The sequence below is a fragment of the Myotis myotis genome, unplaced genomic scaffold (genome assembly GCF_014108235.1).
Source record: "Myotis myotis isolate mMyoMyo1 unplaced genomic scaffold, mMyoMyo1.p scaffold_m19_p_3, whole genome shotgun sequence".
In the NCBI taxonomy this organism is placed as follows: Eukaryota; Metazoa; Chordata; class Mammalia; order Chiroptera; family Vespertilionidae; genus Myotis; species Myotis myotis.
This window is the reverse complement of record NW_023416335.1, coordinates 51479526-51499671: the sequence shown is the minus strand read 5'-3', so window position 1 is coordinate 51499671 and position 20146 is coordinate 51479526.

Genomic DNA, 20146 nt, shown 5'->3' with positions numbered 1-20146 from the left:
ATGGTCTAGGACCCCTAGCACCTTACCGCCTGCCTGCTCGCTGCTCCTTACTGCTTGTCTCACTGCTCCTTAGTGCTGCTGAGTAAGCAGAAAAGGCTCTTGCCACCACTGCTGCACTTGCCAGCCGTGAACCCTGCTTCTGGCTAAGTGGTGCCCCCCCCCTGTGGGAGCGCACTGACCACCAGGGGGCAGCTCCTGCAAGGGATGGCAGTTAGGGGTGACCAGGCCTACAAGGGAGGGCAGTTAGGGGCAACCAGGCCAGCAGGAGAGGGAAGTTAGGGGAGACTGGGCCAGCAGGGGAGAGCAGTTGGGGATGACCAGGCCTGCAGGGGAGGGCAGTTAGAGGCGACAAGGCTTGCAAGGGAGGGCAGTTAGGGATGACCAAGCTGGCAGGGGAGGGCTGTTAGGGGCAATTAGGCTGGCAGGGGAGGGCTGTTAGGGGCAATCAGGCTGGCAGGGATGTGGTTAGAGGTTGATCAGGCTGGCAGGTAGAAGTGGTTAGGGGCAATCAGTCTGGCAGGCAGGCGAGCAGTTGAGAGCCAGCAGTCCTGGATTGGAGAGGGTGCAGGCTGTGTTAAGGGACATACTCCCTGTGCACGAGTTTTGTGCACCAGGCCTCTACTTTTTATATAAAGAGAAATTGGGGACAGCATCATGGTGTTGATTTTATGGAGCCTGCAAAAACCTTAATGTCTAAAAATTAGTAATTATTCAGCCATGGCCAGGTGGCTCAGTCTGTTAGAGCATCATCCTGATACATGAAATATGTGGTTCTATCTCTGTTCAGGACACATACCAGAAGCAACCCATGAATGCATAAATAAGTGGAACAACACGTCAATATCTCTCTCTCTCTCTCTCTCTGAAAATAAAATTAAAAATAACATTGACTCTTTATATGTTATCCAGAATTAACAGTGTTGTTTTGTTTTGTGTGTGTATTCGTGCGTGTGTGCATGCGCGCACGAGCACGTGTGTGTGTTTTGATATATTTGCGTTTTTGTTTTGATACATGTTTAGTTTCTTAACAGGGGACTTGGGGATGTCTATGGTCTGATAATTCCCTCAGATTGTGCTACTTTTTTTTTCCCCTTAAGAGTGAATTCATAGTTGCTTCTAAAATTTTTGTTTGTTTGTTGTTGTTTAAGCTTCTCATCGGGGCTAATACACCAGGCTCTTTGCCCTGAGTTCAGGGGAGGGGGAGCGGGAGCTATTACTTATATTGATATCAATGCTTTAAATAAATAAAACATAGGTATAAGATTTTTTAGGAAAATTATTCTTGTCTCTAATTATATCCCACACACAATACAATGTTCTTCATTACAACCTACAATCCCTGTTGCTCCTCTCTTCTATAGCCAAAATCATCAGCAGAGTATCTCTTCTTTCTCTTACTTTGACCTTCTGAACTTCATTTAGAAAGTCCCATGTGATTAGATTGGGTGGACCTGCAAAATCCACCATATTCTTCCTATTTTAAAGTAGTTTATTGGTAACCTTAGTTCCAGCTGTAATCTTGATTTTCTCTAGGTAAAATCTATTTTCTTGCCTGTTTTGCAGTGATTCTCAACCTGTGGGTTGCGACCCCTGAAAATACATCCTGCATATCAGATATTTACATTATGATTCATAACAGTAGCAAAATTACAGTTATGAACTAGCAACGAAAATAATTTTATGGTTGGGGTCACCACAACATGAGGAACTGTATTAAAGGGTCGCGTCATTAGGAAGGTTGAGAACCACTGAGAGGCTACCTGCATTCTAGTCTGTGGCTCCTTCTTCTATAGTCAAAGCCAGCAATGGTGTGTCAAGCTCTTATATTCCCTCACACTTTATCAGTCAACTTCTGTCTTTATATCTCTTTCTCTGATTCTCTTCTTCTGACTTTCTCCTCTACTTTCAAGGACCTTTCTGATTATATTGGGTCCACCTGGAATATCCAGGGTAATCTCCCCATTTTAAGGTCAACTGAATAGCTATGTTAATTCCATCTGCAACTATAATTCCTCTTTGTCATCTTACCCAGTATATCCACAGGTACTAAGGATTAGGTAGGGACTTTGTGTGTGTGTGTTTGTGAAGAGAGTGGCATTATTCTGTAGACTCCATTATTGTTACCAAACATGAGACATGTAAATATTTAAGAACAATGCTTTTCAGAATTGTAATAAAAATGTTTTTTAAATTATTTTCTTTCTGATATATGCCCCTTTACAGCATTCTTGACATATGGTTATCTTGAGGAAAACACATTGCAGATATACTTATGCATCATGTTAATACTATTTTGATAAAATCTGAATTCACATACTAAATTTTACAAAATCTTTCTCCTACCTCTACTTTGAGTTTGTGTCTCCTTTATTTCCTCTGGCATTATTTTTTGTTCTTTTCAAGCTATTTTAATTGAAATACTTATTTGAGTACAGTGGGGCCTTGACTTACGAGTGTCCCAACTAACGAGTTTTTTGAGATACCAGCTGTCTCTTGGCCGATTTTTTACATTGAGTTGGCAGAGTAATTTGAGGTAACAAGCTCCTTAACGAGCTCCTTAACGAGCTCGGTCTCGGAATGAATTAAACTCGTAAGTCAAGGCCCCACTGTATATCTATATTAATCTGTAAATATATTCCAAACAATCTTCATTGTTTATAAAAATGTAAAATATAGAATGTCTGAACTATTTTTCTAGTAGAAATCTCTAAAAGTCTTCAATGTGCAAAGACACCAGATCAGCAAGCAGCCAGAGGTCGTCCAGCTTATGTAGATTTCTAGGCTTCATTACATATGATTCTGCCAACTTGGTCCAAATTGGTTAAACTAGAGGTGGTTCCCTCCCCATTCCATTGGTACTTAATCTGCTTAGTGTCACTGATGAGGGAAAAAAATCCACTTTGCTTAAAGGTTTGCCTATGTATAGTATTGATTACTCAGTAAGACAAATTCTTCATGGGCTATCTTTAATTGATAAACATAGATAGGGACAGACTCTAGTTTGATATAAGAGGTGGAGCAGACAATTGGTGATAAAGAAAAAAAGCTACCAGAAGGGGATAGAATGCTTAGGATACCCTTAAATCAATATGCTAAAGTAAAAGCTTGCTACGCATCCTCTAAATGAATCCCTCTTAACTTTAGTAATCTACGTATGTCTCTTCTTCTTCCAAACAAAAAGAGATGAATTTAATCATTTCTGTTAAAGGATAAAAATTAAAGCATTCAGCCTGGCTGGAGTGGCTCCATTGTTTGAGTGTAGTCCACAAGGTTGCGAGTTCAATTCCAGGTCAGGGCACATACCAGGGTTGTGGGTTCCAATCCCAGTTGGAACAGGTATGGAATGTAACCAGTCAATGTCTCTCTCTTTTCCTCTCTCTTTCTTCCTTGGTCAGGATTAAAAGGAAAATAAAGCATTCACGGTATGAGGGCAGGAACTTTGTAATCAGAAATTTGAAAAAATGATTTTTAAAATGTTCACAACTAAGCAAGATCATTAATTAACTAAATTTTAATTAATATTTACAATGTGCAAATCTGTTTTTCTGGAAGTGTTCATGGACATCAAGGTTATTCTTGCAACAAACATTAGATAAGCTATAAACATATATCTCACAGTTTCTCACTTTTAAATATTTTGTCTAATATATATTTTACAGCTATATAGATCCAAAATTTGGATATAATTTGTTCATTTCTATTTCAATATTCTTAATTTTTAAAAATATTGTACGTACTTTTTTTTCACTGAAGGGGAGAAGCAAAATAAGAACAACAAAATCATAGGAAGAAAGTGAGAGAAGTTTCTTAAATTTGTAATATCCTATAAATAACCATATGTATAAGAAAGGAAGTGATAGGGGAAAATACCTGTAAATTCTCTAATGAGTATCTTTTTATTCAGTATCAGAAAATAAATGAATTATTAAATTGTGCTCTTTTAAAGAGGACTATGCTAAAAATATCTAGTATCTAAGGAAATATTCAAGAATATAACTCTTTGATTAAAATTATTTTAATTCTAATTAAAAGAAAAAGACCAATGTGGATTTTTATTGTATATTCAAGGAATAAAGCCTAAATTCTCTCATTGTCTATATCTGGACAAGATCTATCCCACTGGTGGAACTTCAAAAACCAAGGACCCTATCCAATGACAGATAATTGGAAAATGTATACCATATAGTTACTTAACTAGCATCTCACATGTAATATTTCCAATTGTTTATAAAAATGTAAACAATTTTTTTATTATATTGCTGTCTGAATCTGTTCTTTTTTTCTAATATGCCTTAGGTAGCTTTATTCACCAACGATCCAAGCTATAAATCTCTATAAAAATAATTATAATGGTTGCCATTTCTTATTAATATATCCAAATCAATGTCATTAAGATTTATAAATATGTTTTCTTAACACCATCTCTACTAGCTCAGGTCTTTATCATTTCTTCCCTAGCTGAATGCAATATAATCTACTCAATAGTTTTCTATCTTACGTTTCGATCCTGTACAAACTCATCATTTTCAATCAATGCTATAATTTATAGAATAAAATTCAATATTATTGCATGGAATTCAAAATCCTGTATGTTTTTGTTTCTATTCTCTTCTCCAGACACTTTTTACTTCATAGTTTATTTTTTAACCAGTGTCCTTGATTATTGAAAGTCAGTTTTCTTCATATTACATATCTTGCTATCTCTTTACTTAAATATATAGAAGTACTAGAGGCCTGATGCACGAAACTCATGCATGGGTAGCGTGCCTAGGCTTGGCTAGTGATCAGAGTCGATCTGTGGGTTGACCTGTGGGGTGATCAAGGAGCCCCGCTGGTACCTGCCTTGGCCAGCCTCGGGCCTGCAGGCTTGGGGCAGCTCCTGAATTGAGCGGGCACCCCCTGGCGGTCAGTGTGCATCATAGTGACCGGTCATTCCACTGGTCTTTCTGACATTGGGTCCATTTGCATATTAGGCTTTTATTATATAGGATTATTAATTTTAAATTTATATATATATATATATATATATATATATATCCTATCTAATAAAAGAGAAACATGGTAATTGGCATACGACCGCTACTCTTCCCATTGGCTAATCAGGGCAATATGCAAATTAACTGCCAGCCAAGATGGCGGCCTGCAGCCAGGCAGCTTGAAACTAACATGAGGCTTGCTTGCTTCAGTGACGGAGGACTCCAACGTTCCCCGCCTGCCGCTGCAGGCCTGTGAGCTGCAACTCTAAGCAACTATGTAACAAATATAGAAGCTAAACAAAACCCCAGAAACCTGCTTTAGTCCGGGCTTCAGAAAAGCAGGATCGCAACATTGTAAGCAAAGGCCCGAAACCTACTTTCAGCAGCGGAGGCCTAAGAGCTGGAGCCAAGCCTCAAAGCTAAAGCTGGCCCAGAATAAAAAAGAAAAAAAAGAAAAAAAGGAGCGGTTGGGAGCTTCAGTCACCCCCAGCCTGAAAACAGCCCTCAGCCCCTCACCCAGACTGGCCAGGCACCCCAGTGGGGACCCCCACCCTAAAGGGTGTGTGACCAGCTGCAAACAGCCATCATCCCCTCACCCAGGCTGGCCAGGCACCCCAGTGGGGACCCCCACCCTGAAGGGGGTGCGACCAGCCGCAAACAGCCATCATCCCCTCACCCAGGCTGGCCAGGCACCCCAGTGGGGACCCCCACCCTGATCCAGGACACCCTTCAGGGCAAACCAGCCGGCACCCACCCATGCAACAGGCCTCTACCCTATATAGTAAAAGGGTAATATGCCTCCCAGCACCGGGATCAGCGTGACGGGGGGCAGCGCCCAAACCCCCTGATCGCCCTGCGGCTCTGTGTGTGACAGGGGGCGGCGCCACAACCTCCCTATCCACCCTGCTCTGCTCGTGACAGGGGAAGGCGCCCCAACCCCCTGATTAGCCCTGCTCTGTGCCTGATGGGGGGAGCTTCTCAACCTCCTGAACGCCCTGCGGCTCTGTGTGTGACAGGGTGCGGCACCCCAACCACCCCCCCCACGGGCCCTGCTGTGTGTGTGATGGGGTAGAGCCATAACCTCCCCATTGGCCCTGTCTTGAGTGTGACAGGGGACGGTGCCCCAACCCCCCAATCGGCCCTACCCTGAGTGTGACTGAGGGTGGCATCACAACCTCCTGATTGCCCTGCTCTGTGCATGACAGGGGGTGGCACCCCAACTCCCCAATCGGCCCTGCTCTGAGCCTAACCAGGGGCTGCACCTAGGGATTGGGCCTGCCCTCTGCCACCCGGGAGCAGGCCTAAGCCAGCAGGTCGTTATCTCCCGAGGGGTCCCAGACTGTGAGAGGGCACCGGCCGGGCTGAGAGACCCCCCTCCCCCCCGAGTGCACAAATTTTTGTGCACCAGGCCTCTAGTATATATATATATATACTGACAACATATATATATCTGACAACAAACTTCTTAAGCCATCTCAGTGTAGAACCCATGTCTCATTTATCTTTTCTTTTGGTCTACACCTAACACAATGCCTGTCACATAGTAAATGGACAATGTTTACCTGGGTGGCAAGCATTTTCCCTCTTAAAATGTTTTCAAAGTAAATACAAGTAGCTGAAAGTTGGTAGTTTAGTCAGGGTTTTCCAGAGAAGCAGAACCTATGGGGGCAGGGGAGTAGGGAGGAGACAGAGGGAGATTTTAAGGAATTGGTTTATGTGATTGTGGAGGCTGGCAAATCCAAAATCTTCAAGGTAGGCTAGTAGGCTTGAGACCCCTGTTGCTGTATGAGTCTGAAGCAGAGTTTTCACAGCATTCCTTTTCCCTTAGGAAACATCACTCATATTCCTAAAGTTTCAATTGTCTGGATGGTGCCCACCCACATTATGAGGAGTATTCTGCTTTAATCAAAGGTTCTTGGTTTAAATGTTAAATTCATGTAAAAGTATATCTTCACAGCAACATCCAGACATTTTGGGCAAATATAAATGTACCATGACTTAGTCAAGTTAACATAAAATTATCCATCTCAGTTGGTTAGCACAAGGTACAATTAAGAACAGAAAGCATAGACTAGGTCATACCACAGACAAATTCTTTGTTTCACTTTCGCAGATTAACCCACTACCACAAACCATGGAGACAAAGACATGCAATTTAAATACATAAATACATGATTTGGGGGCCTGGACATGATTATGCAAGTAGTTTAGTACAAATAAACTGCCACTATAGAATTGCAAAGAATAATGTACAATTCAGACAAGATGAATCTTCAAGTTACCTTAATATGTAAACAAGGAGTTACATAGCATTTTATAATATCTAAATCATTTGTTGTAGATAGTATTTCAATTAAGGACATTAAACAAGACAAGGTGCAGGATTTGTGAAAACCTCATGAGGATGGATTAAATATCCTATCTAATAGTAGAGAAACATGGTAATTAACAGTTACTTTGCTACACTTCCCATTGGCTAATCAGCGAGATATGCAAATTAACTGCCAACCAAGATGGCAGCCGGCAGCCAGGCAGCTGAAGCCAACAGGAGGCTTGCTTGCTCCAGTGATAGAGGAAGCCAAGTTTCCCTGCCTGCCTTGCCGGCCTCTGAGCTGCACTCTAAGCAACTATGTTGCAATTATAGAAGCTAAACAATCCCGAGAAACCTGTGTTCAGCCGTCAGAGCTGGAGCGAGCAGGATGGCAACAGTGTTACAATTATAGAACCCAAACAAACCCAGATGCCTGCTTTCAGCAGCCGAGGTCTCTGAGCTGGTGCCGAGCCTCAGAGCTAAAGCTGGCTCTCAGCTCCAGTGACAGTCATAGAAGGTAAATAAATCCCAGAATAAAAAATGAAAGAAAAAAAGAGAGGTTGGGAGCATCAGTCACCCTCCAGCCTGAAAACGGCCCTCAGCCCCTCACCCAGACTGGCCAGGCACCACAGTGGGGACCCCCACCCTGAAGGGGGTGTGACCAGCTACAAACAGCCATCATCCCCTCATCCAGGCTGGCCAGGCACCCAAGCGGGACCCCCACCCTGATCCGGCACACCCTTCAGGGCGAACCAGCCAGCCCCCACCAGTGCACCAGGCCTCTATCCTATGTAGTAAATGGATAATATGAAAACTGACCCTAACAGCAGAAAGACTAGGAATAACTGGTCACTATGACACACACTGACCACCAGGGAGCAGACGCTCAATGCAGGAGCTGCCCTCTGGTGGTCAGGTTGCTCTCACATGGGAGGAGCTCTACTCAGCCACAAGCCAGGCTGATGGCTGTCAGTACAGCGGTGGTGGTGGGAGCCTCTCCTGCCTCCTCAGCAGCGCTAAGGATGTCCGACTGCAGTTTAGGCCTGCTCCCCGCTGGCAAGTGGACATCCCCCGAGGGCTGTCGGGCTGCCAGAGGGATGTCTGATTGCCATCTTAGGCCCCATCCCCTGGGGAGCGGGCCTAAGCCAGCAGGTGGTCATCCCCTGAGGGGTCCCAGACTGCGAGAGGGCACAGGCCAGGCTGAGGGACCCCCTCCCCCCCCGAGTGCACAAATTTTTGTGCACCGGGCCTCTAGTCATGATATAATAGATCAAGGAACAACATTTTGCAAAGGATAATTTACTGAAGTTTATATGACTCCAAAACCCACTAAAATAATAGTCAGTTATGAATTAATGGACTTTTTGGTTATTCCTGTTGCAGTTTTAAGTAAGTCAACATTTTATGAAGTGTTGAGTAACCTATTACTAAATTTTTGTTGAAATTTGTCTGAAGTTACTTAACATGCTACCATGTATTTAGTAACCATTTGACATATTTTGAATATTTTTAGGGAATTTAGATATTTGTCACTGAGAAAATTTTTCACATCAATCTCACTTGATCTATCACAATTAGAGAAAGCATTTGTTCCCACTAAATAGTATCTCCTTTTTCCCTGAGAAAGCCTTTAAGCTTTCAGTTGCTATGCCATTATTGCTGTCCTATAATTTTGTCAGAGAATGACAAAGCAGGAACACTGAAAAAAGAAACAAGCCAACAGATTTGGCAGACAATGAATATGGTGTTTTACATAATGTAGATGTCATTCCATTATCACAAAATTGTTTAACTGCTTGGTCTCTTTACATACATTTACCTTGTACTCTGTTATATATAAATACCATTACAATTGTTTATATCCCTGTTCATTTTCTAATGTGCATAAATAGTCTTGCAGAAACAGTCTCCTAAATTAAATGCACATGGCTACTTATATATGTACCATTTGTGTGAATTCAAATAATCTTTAATGCATTCTGGTTAATTATAGTTTTTAGCTAATTAATGTTTTATAGTAATAGCTATTTTTCTGTTGCAAATGTTGTTACCTCAACTCACTTCAAGGTTCTATGCTTTAGGAGTTTTTATAAAAAAATGTGTTGCTTGGGAATAAAACAAAATCTCAGTGTTACTTATTTTTACATGATCATATTTCAACTGGATTTAAAATGGTTTACATAATTACACATTACGGCAACAATAAACAAAAATAAAATTTCTTAGGTCAGTAAATGACGGTAAAAGGAAAATTAAGTTGTAAAATTAGCTAAAGTCAGCAAAGAATTTAACACACAAAAATGCACTTTTTGTGGTTTTTCTCCAGGTGGTGGATAATTTTGACTTTTTCTGAATATATATGTAGGAGGAATGACTCACACAGTACTCTACATGTGGCAAAAATTTAGTAACTGTAATTAACATGAATTAATTGTTTTTAATATTTCTCTATTGATTTACACACATACAAATGTAGGTTGAACTTTAGAAAAGACAATGACAAGCTTAAAAAGTAAGCTATTTTAAGATATGAATAAATTATTATCATATAACTAGAATGACTTTCCTCAAACAGAATTAGCCATATTGCCTCACTGTTTATATTCCAGGATGGAACCAAAAAAATAATTTATACAAAACAATAAGCCATATCAAGGTGATGCAAACTTTAATCTATTTCTAGCTCGTTAGTGAGTTTATATTTATAACAACATAGATGTCCTTTCTAGAGTCATTGCAAATGTGGGTAGTGATCATTTGACTCTGCATAATTTAAATTCATGTGTTTCACTCATTATTTTCAATAAGTTTCCTGTTGGAAATGAAAGAGCAAGGTCAGTAAAGTGTGAAAAGAGATTGCACAATAACAAAAAGAAGATCTTGAGAAGAATCTAACATATGAGAACTGAGTTGTGTGGCAGAGAATATGGCAAATGTAATGGGCATACAAACCCTTATTTTTCTTTCTCAATTAAAAAAGAATATATTCTCAGGAACCACATCTTAAGGAACCACATCTTCTTCTCCCTACCCTCAATTTAAAAAAATCAGAAAACAAGACCCTTTATGACTATTATAAAATTAACTAGAGGCCTAGTGCACAAAAATTTGTGCACTTGAAAAGGTCCTTCAGCCTGGCCTGCACCCTCTCGCAGACCAGGAGCCTTTGGGGGATGTCTGACTGATGGCTTACAGGGAGCGGGACTGAGCCACAGTCTGGCCTTCCTCTTTGAGAGGTGACTGGCAGGGAAATCGGGGCATGGCACTGGCCAGTGAGCGGCCGGCCCCAACCCCCGATCGCCTCGATCACCCCTCTGCCATTTGCCATCCCCTCCCTCTGCTGCTGGCACCAACCTTGGCTGGCCTCGTGCTGCCTGCTCACTGGCCCTGTCCCCTGCCAACAGGTTGTTCTACCATTCAGTAAATTTGCATATTAGGCTTTTATTATATAGGATATTAATTTCTTATAAAAAAAATTAGATCATAGCCCAAAATTTTCTTTAATTTTTTACCATATTCTGAAGGGAGTTACTGGTATTTTGAACTGATAAGAGAGATGAAATGCTTTAGACTAATTAACAATATATTTGATGGATAAATAAAATGTTATCTGGGCTTCAAGTTCTCTCTGAGAGAAAGTTCAAAATTATTTGCTATCTTTGCAAATATTATGTACTAAAATTGAATTTGTATATTCAATGTATATTTAATTTGTATATTTAATTTGTATATTAAATGTATCAAGAAGGAAGTGTGAGCTCCAACTTTGGATAAATATAAAGGTGGGATTATTTATAATTGTGGTTTTGGTTTAAATATAGTAAACTGAATCAAGGTCTGGCCATCAGGCTGGTGAGTTCATGCAGGACTCATAGATACCCTACTGAGGGATGAGTTAAAAACAGCCTGGGTTTATTGGTCAAGTCAAGTGTCCTCTTCTTCTAAGAAGAGGGATCATTAATCTGCAACAAAAATAGCACATGTTTAATATTTGGTTCAAACTGGGCTATAGACCCAGGGGTGGGTAATTTCTAATTCAACACCCCAGAACTGGCACCTTTCTCTAATTTGCACAAAGACCAATGCTAGCTGCTATCTAAGCTTAAATGTAAGTAGCTGTGGACATCTGGCAAAATGTGCATATCTTTTCTCTCCCACATTCCTTACAAGACTTAAACTTTTCCAGTTCTTGAGAAAAATCCATAAGCTACATTGTATACCCAAAGGGAATGAATTTTATCCATAGATTTCATTTTCAAATGAAAAAAAGAGGGCTGTTTTAGGAGAGAGATCTACATGCAGCCAAGTTTTCTAGAGGATTAGCAAACAGCCTGAGAATGGCCACAAATGGAAACACTCCAGGCACTTATTTGTTAGCATGCAGGTCACCAAAACCTGTTCTGGTACTCTCAAGTTTTGAGCAGGCTCTTGGAACAGCACAGATACAAGTATGCAAACTTAAGGTTGAGCCTGGAGAAGACCTGATACTAATAAGAGTTTGGGGACAAACAAGTGTGCATTTATTGATACTAGTGATACCAAATGTTTCCTTCACTGTTGAATTTCATTTAGATTTCAAATCTGCGTTATGGCTCTCTGTCATTGACTGGACGAGTAAAGATTTAAGGTGAGTGAAAGACGCTGGCTTCAGATATATAAATATTTTTAGAGTACTATTAATTTATTGAAAAATAGTCTGATTATAGTTGTGGCTATTGATAAACACTATCGAAAGCTGCTGAACTGATTGATATTCCCTTTTATATGAGTTTGGTAACTTAAGTTTGAGTAGAACTTTAAAAATAATGAAGTACATGAGTATTTTTTAATTAAATATATAGCCTTTGAATAAATTTAATTATGTAATTATAAATACATTGTATAATATAGGGTAATTGACTATCTATTTATTAAACTTTAATATTGCTAAGTAGATGGTTACCAGGAGATATTTATTATGTCTTAACAAATCAGTAAGGGATAATAAAATTTTTGTAAATAACATAGCAAATATATTTTTAAACATTGTGATGGACTTTTTAAGTATAAATTATGCATAAGCTTGAGTTCTCTGTGTTATGATAACCTACATCCATTCCTTAATACACTCATGTTGAAATGCATGTAAAAGAGATCATAACCTATTCTCTAGCTTATAGTATAGTATCATGGGTTTTAAAAAAATTACAAAACAGATATAAAAATCATATTGTAGAGGTTAGGCAGAATAACTGTGGTTATTTATGGCTGAGTTACTGGGGTGAAGTAGATCTTAAAACTTTCTAAAAACAACTAATTGCCTTACATGAGTTAAATCTAATTAATACCAAACATATACTGTTAAAAATTTTCCCAATTAGTATATCAAGTCATGAGCCCTAGCTGGGTGGCTCAGTTGGTTAGAGTGTTGTCCCATATGCCAAAATGGTTTCAGGTTTGATTCCCTTTCAGGGAACATGCCTAGGTTGTATGTTTGATCCCCAGTCTGGATGGATACAGGAGACAACCGATCTGTTTCTCTCTCACATCCACATCTCTCTCTCTCTCTCTCTCTCTCTCTCTCTCTCTCTCTCTCTCTTTTTCTCTAAAATCAATAAATACTTAAATATTCCATGAGATTTAAATATATATTAAACCATGAAAGGAAAGTACAGCCACTGATAAAAATAAATGACAACTAATTTCATTATTACATTTTTCTAAAAAATAAAATATGTAAATGCTTATTTAAAACACTTACTGGATAAAATCAATAAAAATACCTAAAATATGCCTTTTAAATTAAGTAATTATTTGGACATTTTCAAATGCAAATCAGTATTTTATGTCTGCTCATGTATGATAATCACATCTAAATTACTTCATATTAAATACTAGAGGGCTGGTGCACGAAATTTGTGCACTAGGCTGGGGAGTGTGTCCCTCATCCCAGCCTGCACCCTCTCCAATCTGGATCCCTCTTACAATCCAGGACTGCTAGCTCCCAAACGTTTGCATGCCTGCCTGATTGCTTCTAACCGCTTCTGCCTACCAGCCTGATCACCCTCTAATGCCTAACCACTCTCCTGCCAGCCTGATCAACACCTTACCACTCCCCTGTCAGCCCGATCACCCCCAACTACCCTCTCTTGTCGTCCTGGTTGCCCCCAACTGCCCTCTCCTGCAGGCCAGGTCGACCCTAATTGCCCTCCTCTGCCAGCCTGGTCGCCCCCAACTTCCCTCCCATGCTGGCCATCTTGTGGTGGCCATCTTGTGACCACATGGGGGTGGATATCTTGTGTGAAGGCATGAGAGTCAATTTGCATATTACCACTTTATTATATAGGATAATTAAAATTATTTTCCTGAAGAATAACCATTTGTAATTTAATTAGATCAGTGAATTAAAGTGCTTACAAGCAACTTTTATGTCTTATTTTGTTAATATTAGCATGCAAATTTTATAAAATGTTGGCTATATTTTGGGAAGTAAATTAAGACATATCTGAGTATTTTTATCAGCTTGAAAGTCTTTGAAGGCCTTATTTAAATGCCTTACACATGACAAAATTTTCTTTTTCTTTAGTAAATAAAGGTAAATTAAACAATGAGATATTTTTCAATAATAAAATTCAGAAAAAAATTAATATCCAATTATAACAAGTGTGTAGAAAAGGCATGTTAAGATAGTGCAGTCATTTTGAATAATTATTTTGTCTGATCTATTGCTAATATTAGCTTAATTTTTTATTAGTTTATTTTTCTTAAAGTAAAAGTCTGTAGGCTATGTCTTAGAAAAAGTCATAATTAAATACATTTTGCTTCCTTCTTAATATAAAAAAAATCTGGCAGCTCTATTTATAAACAAGATTCTCCAGCATAGACTGTAAATAAGATGATAAAAGATAAAATGTAATATACATTGAGATAAGGATATTTAATTGACTTTCATTCAACATTTTGCTGATTAGACACTCTACTTTCACTTTTCTGCTGATGCTCAAAGCACAGAAACCACTGGAGCTTTGCAAGTTACTCTCTAGTAAGTAGCACTAGGTGTACTTTTCTTCCTGAGAGATGAGATGTATGGTTAGTGTTGTAGACAGAATAATGCCTCCAAAGAGTCCACCTTTTAATCCCTAGAGCCTTGGAATATATTATGTGATGAAAAGAACTCTGCAGATTGTTGAGGATTTTGAGATGTGAAGTCATCTTGTATTTTTCAGGTGGGTACAAACTATTCACAAAGTCTCTTAAAAAATGGAGCTCAAAAGGTCAGATTGAAAGAGCTCAGAGCTGATACACAAAGGTCAGAAAGTAGAGAAGATGCTGAGCTACTTAGTTTTGGCCATGTAGGATGTCACCAGAAAGCATTCAGAAGCCTTTAGAAGCTAGAAAGTGTGAGGAAATGTTATTCCTTAGAGCTTCCAGAAGGAGCACACCTTTGCTGAGACCTTGGGCTTCTGACCTCTAGAACTGTAAGATAATTAATGTGTGTTGTTTAGGCCACTGTTTTTTTGTAATTTGGAGCAGCAGCAATAGGAAAATAATAGTTCCTTTGGTACTGAAACTCATTAATGTTAGCTTATGTTACAGCTTTAATTGTATTATTACATTAAACACTGCATAAACCAATAAAATGGCATGTGCAAAGAGAACTGCAGTTTTCATGCTTTTGATGGTCTTAATATATATTGAATTAGGATTGGGCAGGGCAACTATAAAACTAGGCAAAAGTCATAATATTCTGGACGAATCCCTATTTCAGGATGCTTTAAAAATAATTTAGGGCAGTGGTCAGCAAACTGCGGCTCGCGAGTCACATGCGGCTTTTTGGCCCCTTGAGTGTGGCTCTTCCACAAAATACCACGTGCGGGCGGGCACGTACAGTGCGATTGAAACTTCATGGCCCATGCACAGAAGTCGGTATTTTGTGGAAGAGCCACACTCAAGGGGCCAAAGAGCCGCATGTGGCTCGCGAGCCGCAGTTTGCTGACAACTGATTTAGGGGAAAAGTTATTGAAAAAAAAAAACAAAAACACTATGTAACTTAAAGAATGGAATAGGCAATTGGTGAAGGTAGGTGAGAAAATGTTGAAAAATTATGACTCTCCCCTGGCCAGTGTGCCTCAGTGGATTGAGTGTTGTCCCATGCACCAAGAGGTCCCCAGTTCGATTCCTGGTCAGGGAACATACCCAAGTTCCTGCCTCAGTCCCCAGTAGGGAGTATGCTGGAGGCAGCCCATCACTGTTTCTCTCTCACTGGTATTTCTTTCTCTCCTTTTCTCTGTCTCTAAAAAAATCCATAAAAACATATTAAAAAATAAATGACTTTCTAGAGGGCAGAAAACGTTGCAAAATGATACAACTGAAAACTGTCTGACTCCTACTTAAGGCAATTGAAGGAGGAACTCATTGGTAAAACACCTTGGAATGGGTTAGAAAGTTTGCATAGGGCTCCAATTAATAAAATTAAATTTTATAAAAGGCCTGACTCCTTATCAAATTATTCATGAATAAATATAAATAAATGATGAAGACTTCAATGCCAATTATTAACCATAATTATTTGCTGTAACTTGCTATTGATAATAAATAATTAATAACTCAATGAATGATATATAAATAATAAAGTAAATTGATGAGCATATAAATCAGTTTAGATTCCCAGCTAGTTGATTATTCATAAGAGGGCTTCAGAATTAGAACATAAGTTAGGTATGAAAGGGCAGATATAGAAGTCATTTATAAGATGATTACTTCAACAAATACTGATTGAGCATCTGTGATGAGCTAGGCACTATTCTAGGCACTGGAGAGGTAGAGCAGATGGGGATAAACAATAAATTACTATTTCATTATAAGTAAGCAAACTATTCCTTATAAGAGAAAGCGATGAAAACGTTATGGAAGAGAAAACAATTATAGGGTAAAGCAATGGAAAATACATGATTAAGAATGCTACAATTTATTAAAAATTATTATTAGTGACTTTGGGAGACATTGATGGTTGATTGAGATTTTGAAAGTTTTTTTTATTGATTTTTCTCAATGAGGCAGAAATAAATACCACTGGGTGACAGTGAAATTTCGGGAGAAATTGTAATATGTTTTAGGATAGCACTAGTGTGTGGACAGGGGGGTAGTTTCATGATCACTCTGGTCTATTAAAAATCTATTTGGTAGAAACATTGGCATGGATACATTGAACAGGCTGAAAGCTCTCAGAGTGGAGAAGGGACGCGGACTGGATGAAAGAAGGTGAATAGATTAGCCACACAGAGAAAAAATATACATAACACAAAGACACAGATAACAGTGTGGGAAGAGGGGTGTGGGATAGGTAGAGATGGGCAAAAGTGGGGAAAATGTGGACAAATCTAGACTGCTTTTGTGATGGGCACATGATGCAGTGTGCAGATGATGTTTTATTGAGTTGTACACTTGAAACCTGTATGGTTTTGGGAATCAATGTCACCCCAATAAATTCAGTTTAAAAAAATAAATAAAATGCAACTGTAAAAAATAAGCTACCCCCTCCCCCCTCAAGAGAATCTATTTAAGGCTTATGACCATTATTTTAAAGTGAGAACAGTTACTGTCATTGTGTGTTTTCACCAACCCTGTCAATTAGTATGTGTGTGGTTAGGAACAGTGTTGGCTTAATACACCGTACTTCTATGAGTATAGTTGGTAGAAATGAGGTTTGTTAATGCCACTAGTAATAAGGGTAAGTGAATAAAAAAGTGATACCTGAAAGCATCCATAGTGATGGGGTACTAAGGTTAAAAGAGAAGGAATAAGAGACTGAGGAACAACAGTTGATACCATGATTACGGGTAGTACATGCCCAAGAATGCAAGAAATGACTGACTGCTGGAAAACAACATTAAATTTTTAAAGTTATTTAAACTGATTGGTAAGATTTGGATAGATTTTATTGTTGTAATTGCTGTTTAATTTTAAATACCAGGTTTTCTTTATTGAAATTATATATTTTTTGTATTCACGACAAAATAAATCATCATAAGGCTTCCAAGAATATAGAAAGCAAGACTAAAAATTGCCAATTCTAAGACAAAGGGGTATCTCAGGATTATAAAAATATTAAATAGGTTAATGTATATGGTTAATAGAAAAATGATGTGTCAGTACTATGTTTACACATTTTATTTGCAAGTGGGTTAATTTTTTAAATAGGTAAAGTTGCTAAAATACTAATATGTTCATTATTTTCTGATTCTCCTATTAAGTACTGTACTTACGTTTTAGGAGTTTGTGTGTTAATATTGATGTTTCACATTTATCTCAAAAGACTTCTTGTAAGTTTATAATATTTTAAATAGATATTTAAGTTTTTAAAACAATTATTTATAAATTTGAACATAGTTGACTTAATTACTATACATTTTGAGTTCACCATTAGTATTCATAGCTTACAAATAAGTAAAAGCAAACAATTTCTCTCTATACATTCTATTTTCGTGACATTTTCCATGGAAGATTTTTAGTAAGAAGTAAGACTTCCAGCTTGTGTAAATTTCTAAACTCTATTAAGTTTGTGTCCAGTTTTACTTGATATAATTTGATAAGCACTCACATTAAATTTCTAATTTATCTGGATATTTTAATGAAGCTTTAAACAGAAAAAAAAAATAAAACAACACTTCATCACATAAGGGTGGACTTAAGTATTTAGCTCTGATGGAGCATGTGGAAAATATTCATTTGAACACTGACTGCATTTCAAAATGAACTTTTTTAGCTTTGAGATATGGAGAGAAAATTTTTTTAAAAAATAGAATTACCTTTCAAGCCACTGATTTCAGTGATCTGAAGTGGTAAAATGGAAAAGAACAATTGCTTTAAAAGTGGATGCAAAAGCCTAATAACTTTTCATCATAGAAATAAAAACCATCTTCCTCTTTAGAAAATCAATCTGATGAATTTTAAACACTAAAATTCTCCTGAGGAGGTAGACAACTGTCTACAAACTGGGAGCATTTAATAATCTAGTTTGTTATTTCTGCCTTTGTTATGAGGCAATTTATATACTAATCCGCTGCTGCTTCTCTTACTGATATGTGTATTTCAGAAACCTTTGTCCTCTTGAGACAAGGCTCTCTACTTTGTTCCCTTTATTCTCATGGCTCTTAGATCTTAACTGTGTCCACTCAGCTCTGATTGACAGATTTCAGAGGGTCTGTCAAGGCTGCTGGTCTCCAAGGCCATCCGACTGTCATGCAATATTCAAGTGTCATTACTAAACCCCAAAAAATTTCCTCATGGCTGTTAGCTCAGCTGGAGAGCTTGTTTTCCTTCTGTAGTACCTGGGTTTTCACTCTGTAAGTGGCTTCATCTTTAATATAGTTGACATGTGTTTTAACAAAAATAGCCTTGATATAGACTTGGGTTTAAAATTTCCTCACAAAATTTACATATTGATTAAAGCTAAAATATAGCAAACACATAGCAAGTCTATTAGATAAACAAGTATAAGAATAGTTAGTTTATATTACAATTCTTTATTAAGTTGTGCTTTGATGTTTTCCAGGATTATAGAGTATGCCCAGGGATAAAACAAAGCATAGAAAAACATATTTTCTTCAGGTAAAATGCAATATGTAAATATTCAAAAATCTATGAATGAGGATGATTAATTGCAATATTTTCCCAAAATTATTCTAGAAAAGTAAATATAATTTTGGGTGATCAGCAAAATTATATAATGCATTAATGGATCTGAGTTTTATATTGGTTATCCCTGTGATGTCTATTTCAATAGGAGAACCAAAACATACTCAGTGTTAGAAGTTCAGGTAAGCTTTAGTATCCAAAACACAGCATTTCTATGTGCTATGAATGCAAGGAAAGTAGGTTGCTTTTCTTTTAGAAATTAAGCTATAGTTTAGTTACCTGTGTGATAATACCCTAGGAATGCTAATATAATATTTTTCTGATAAATCTTCATGTCACATAAGACTTAGGACTTGAAGCCTAAATAAATTATTTAATTAAAGAAATATTAATCAAGTGTCTACTTTGTGCTAGGCACTCTTCCAATGCTTGGGATACATCCAGAAACAAAACAAAGGTCCCAATTTGGAGGAGGTTTTTATTTGTTTATTTGTTTTACTCTAATTGAGCCATCCTTTGCTTTTTGCTTTTTTTTCTAAGATAGATTTCACCTATGGAACAAACTTTTGATAATTGCCTATGCAAATGAAGTAGAACAATATTTATTGATGCACAAAGTAAATAGAACAATTTTTTTTATTTAAGTAATAAAATTAGAATTTTATAAACATAAATTTTAGTTTCATTATTATTGGCTACCTATTTTTCCATGTTAACAATGTTATGTAATTCTCTGCTATTTTAATGTTATAATCAGCTCACTTTAATGAACTATATATGCAATGAATGTAGAGATGAAATAGACAAGTCCATACCTTGACAAAATTACACTTGGGAAGCTAAAAGGGAGTATAAAAGATCTAATCTTTTATTATGTATTTGATGCTATGGACTCTGTATATTAGTAAATTTTCACCAATGTTACCAAACTTCATGATTATGAGAGTCTTATGAGTGAGGTTTCAAATTTGTTAAATGACTTGTCTATGGTCATAATTAGTGGGTCCTGTTGTGGTTTGATGAAGGAACAGCTTCAGATCATGTTTAGCTGATTTTCAAAACTTGTCTCTTTTCTCCTCCTAAATAGTTTTTTCATTGTCTGTTTATAACAATGAAATATATATACACACACACACACTGAGTGGCCAGATTATTATGACCACCCCATTAGTACTTCGTTGGGCCACCTTTTGCCTTCAATACTGTGGCGATTCTTCTTGGCATTGACTCCACGAGATGTTGA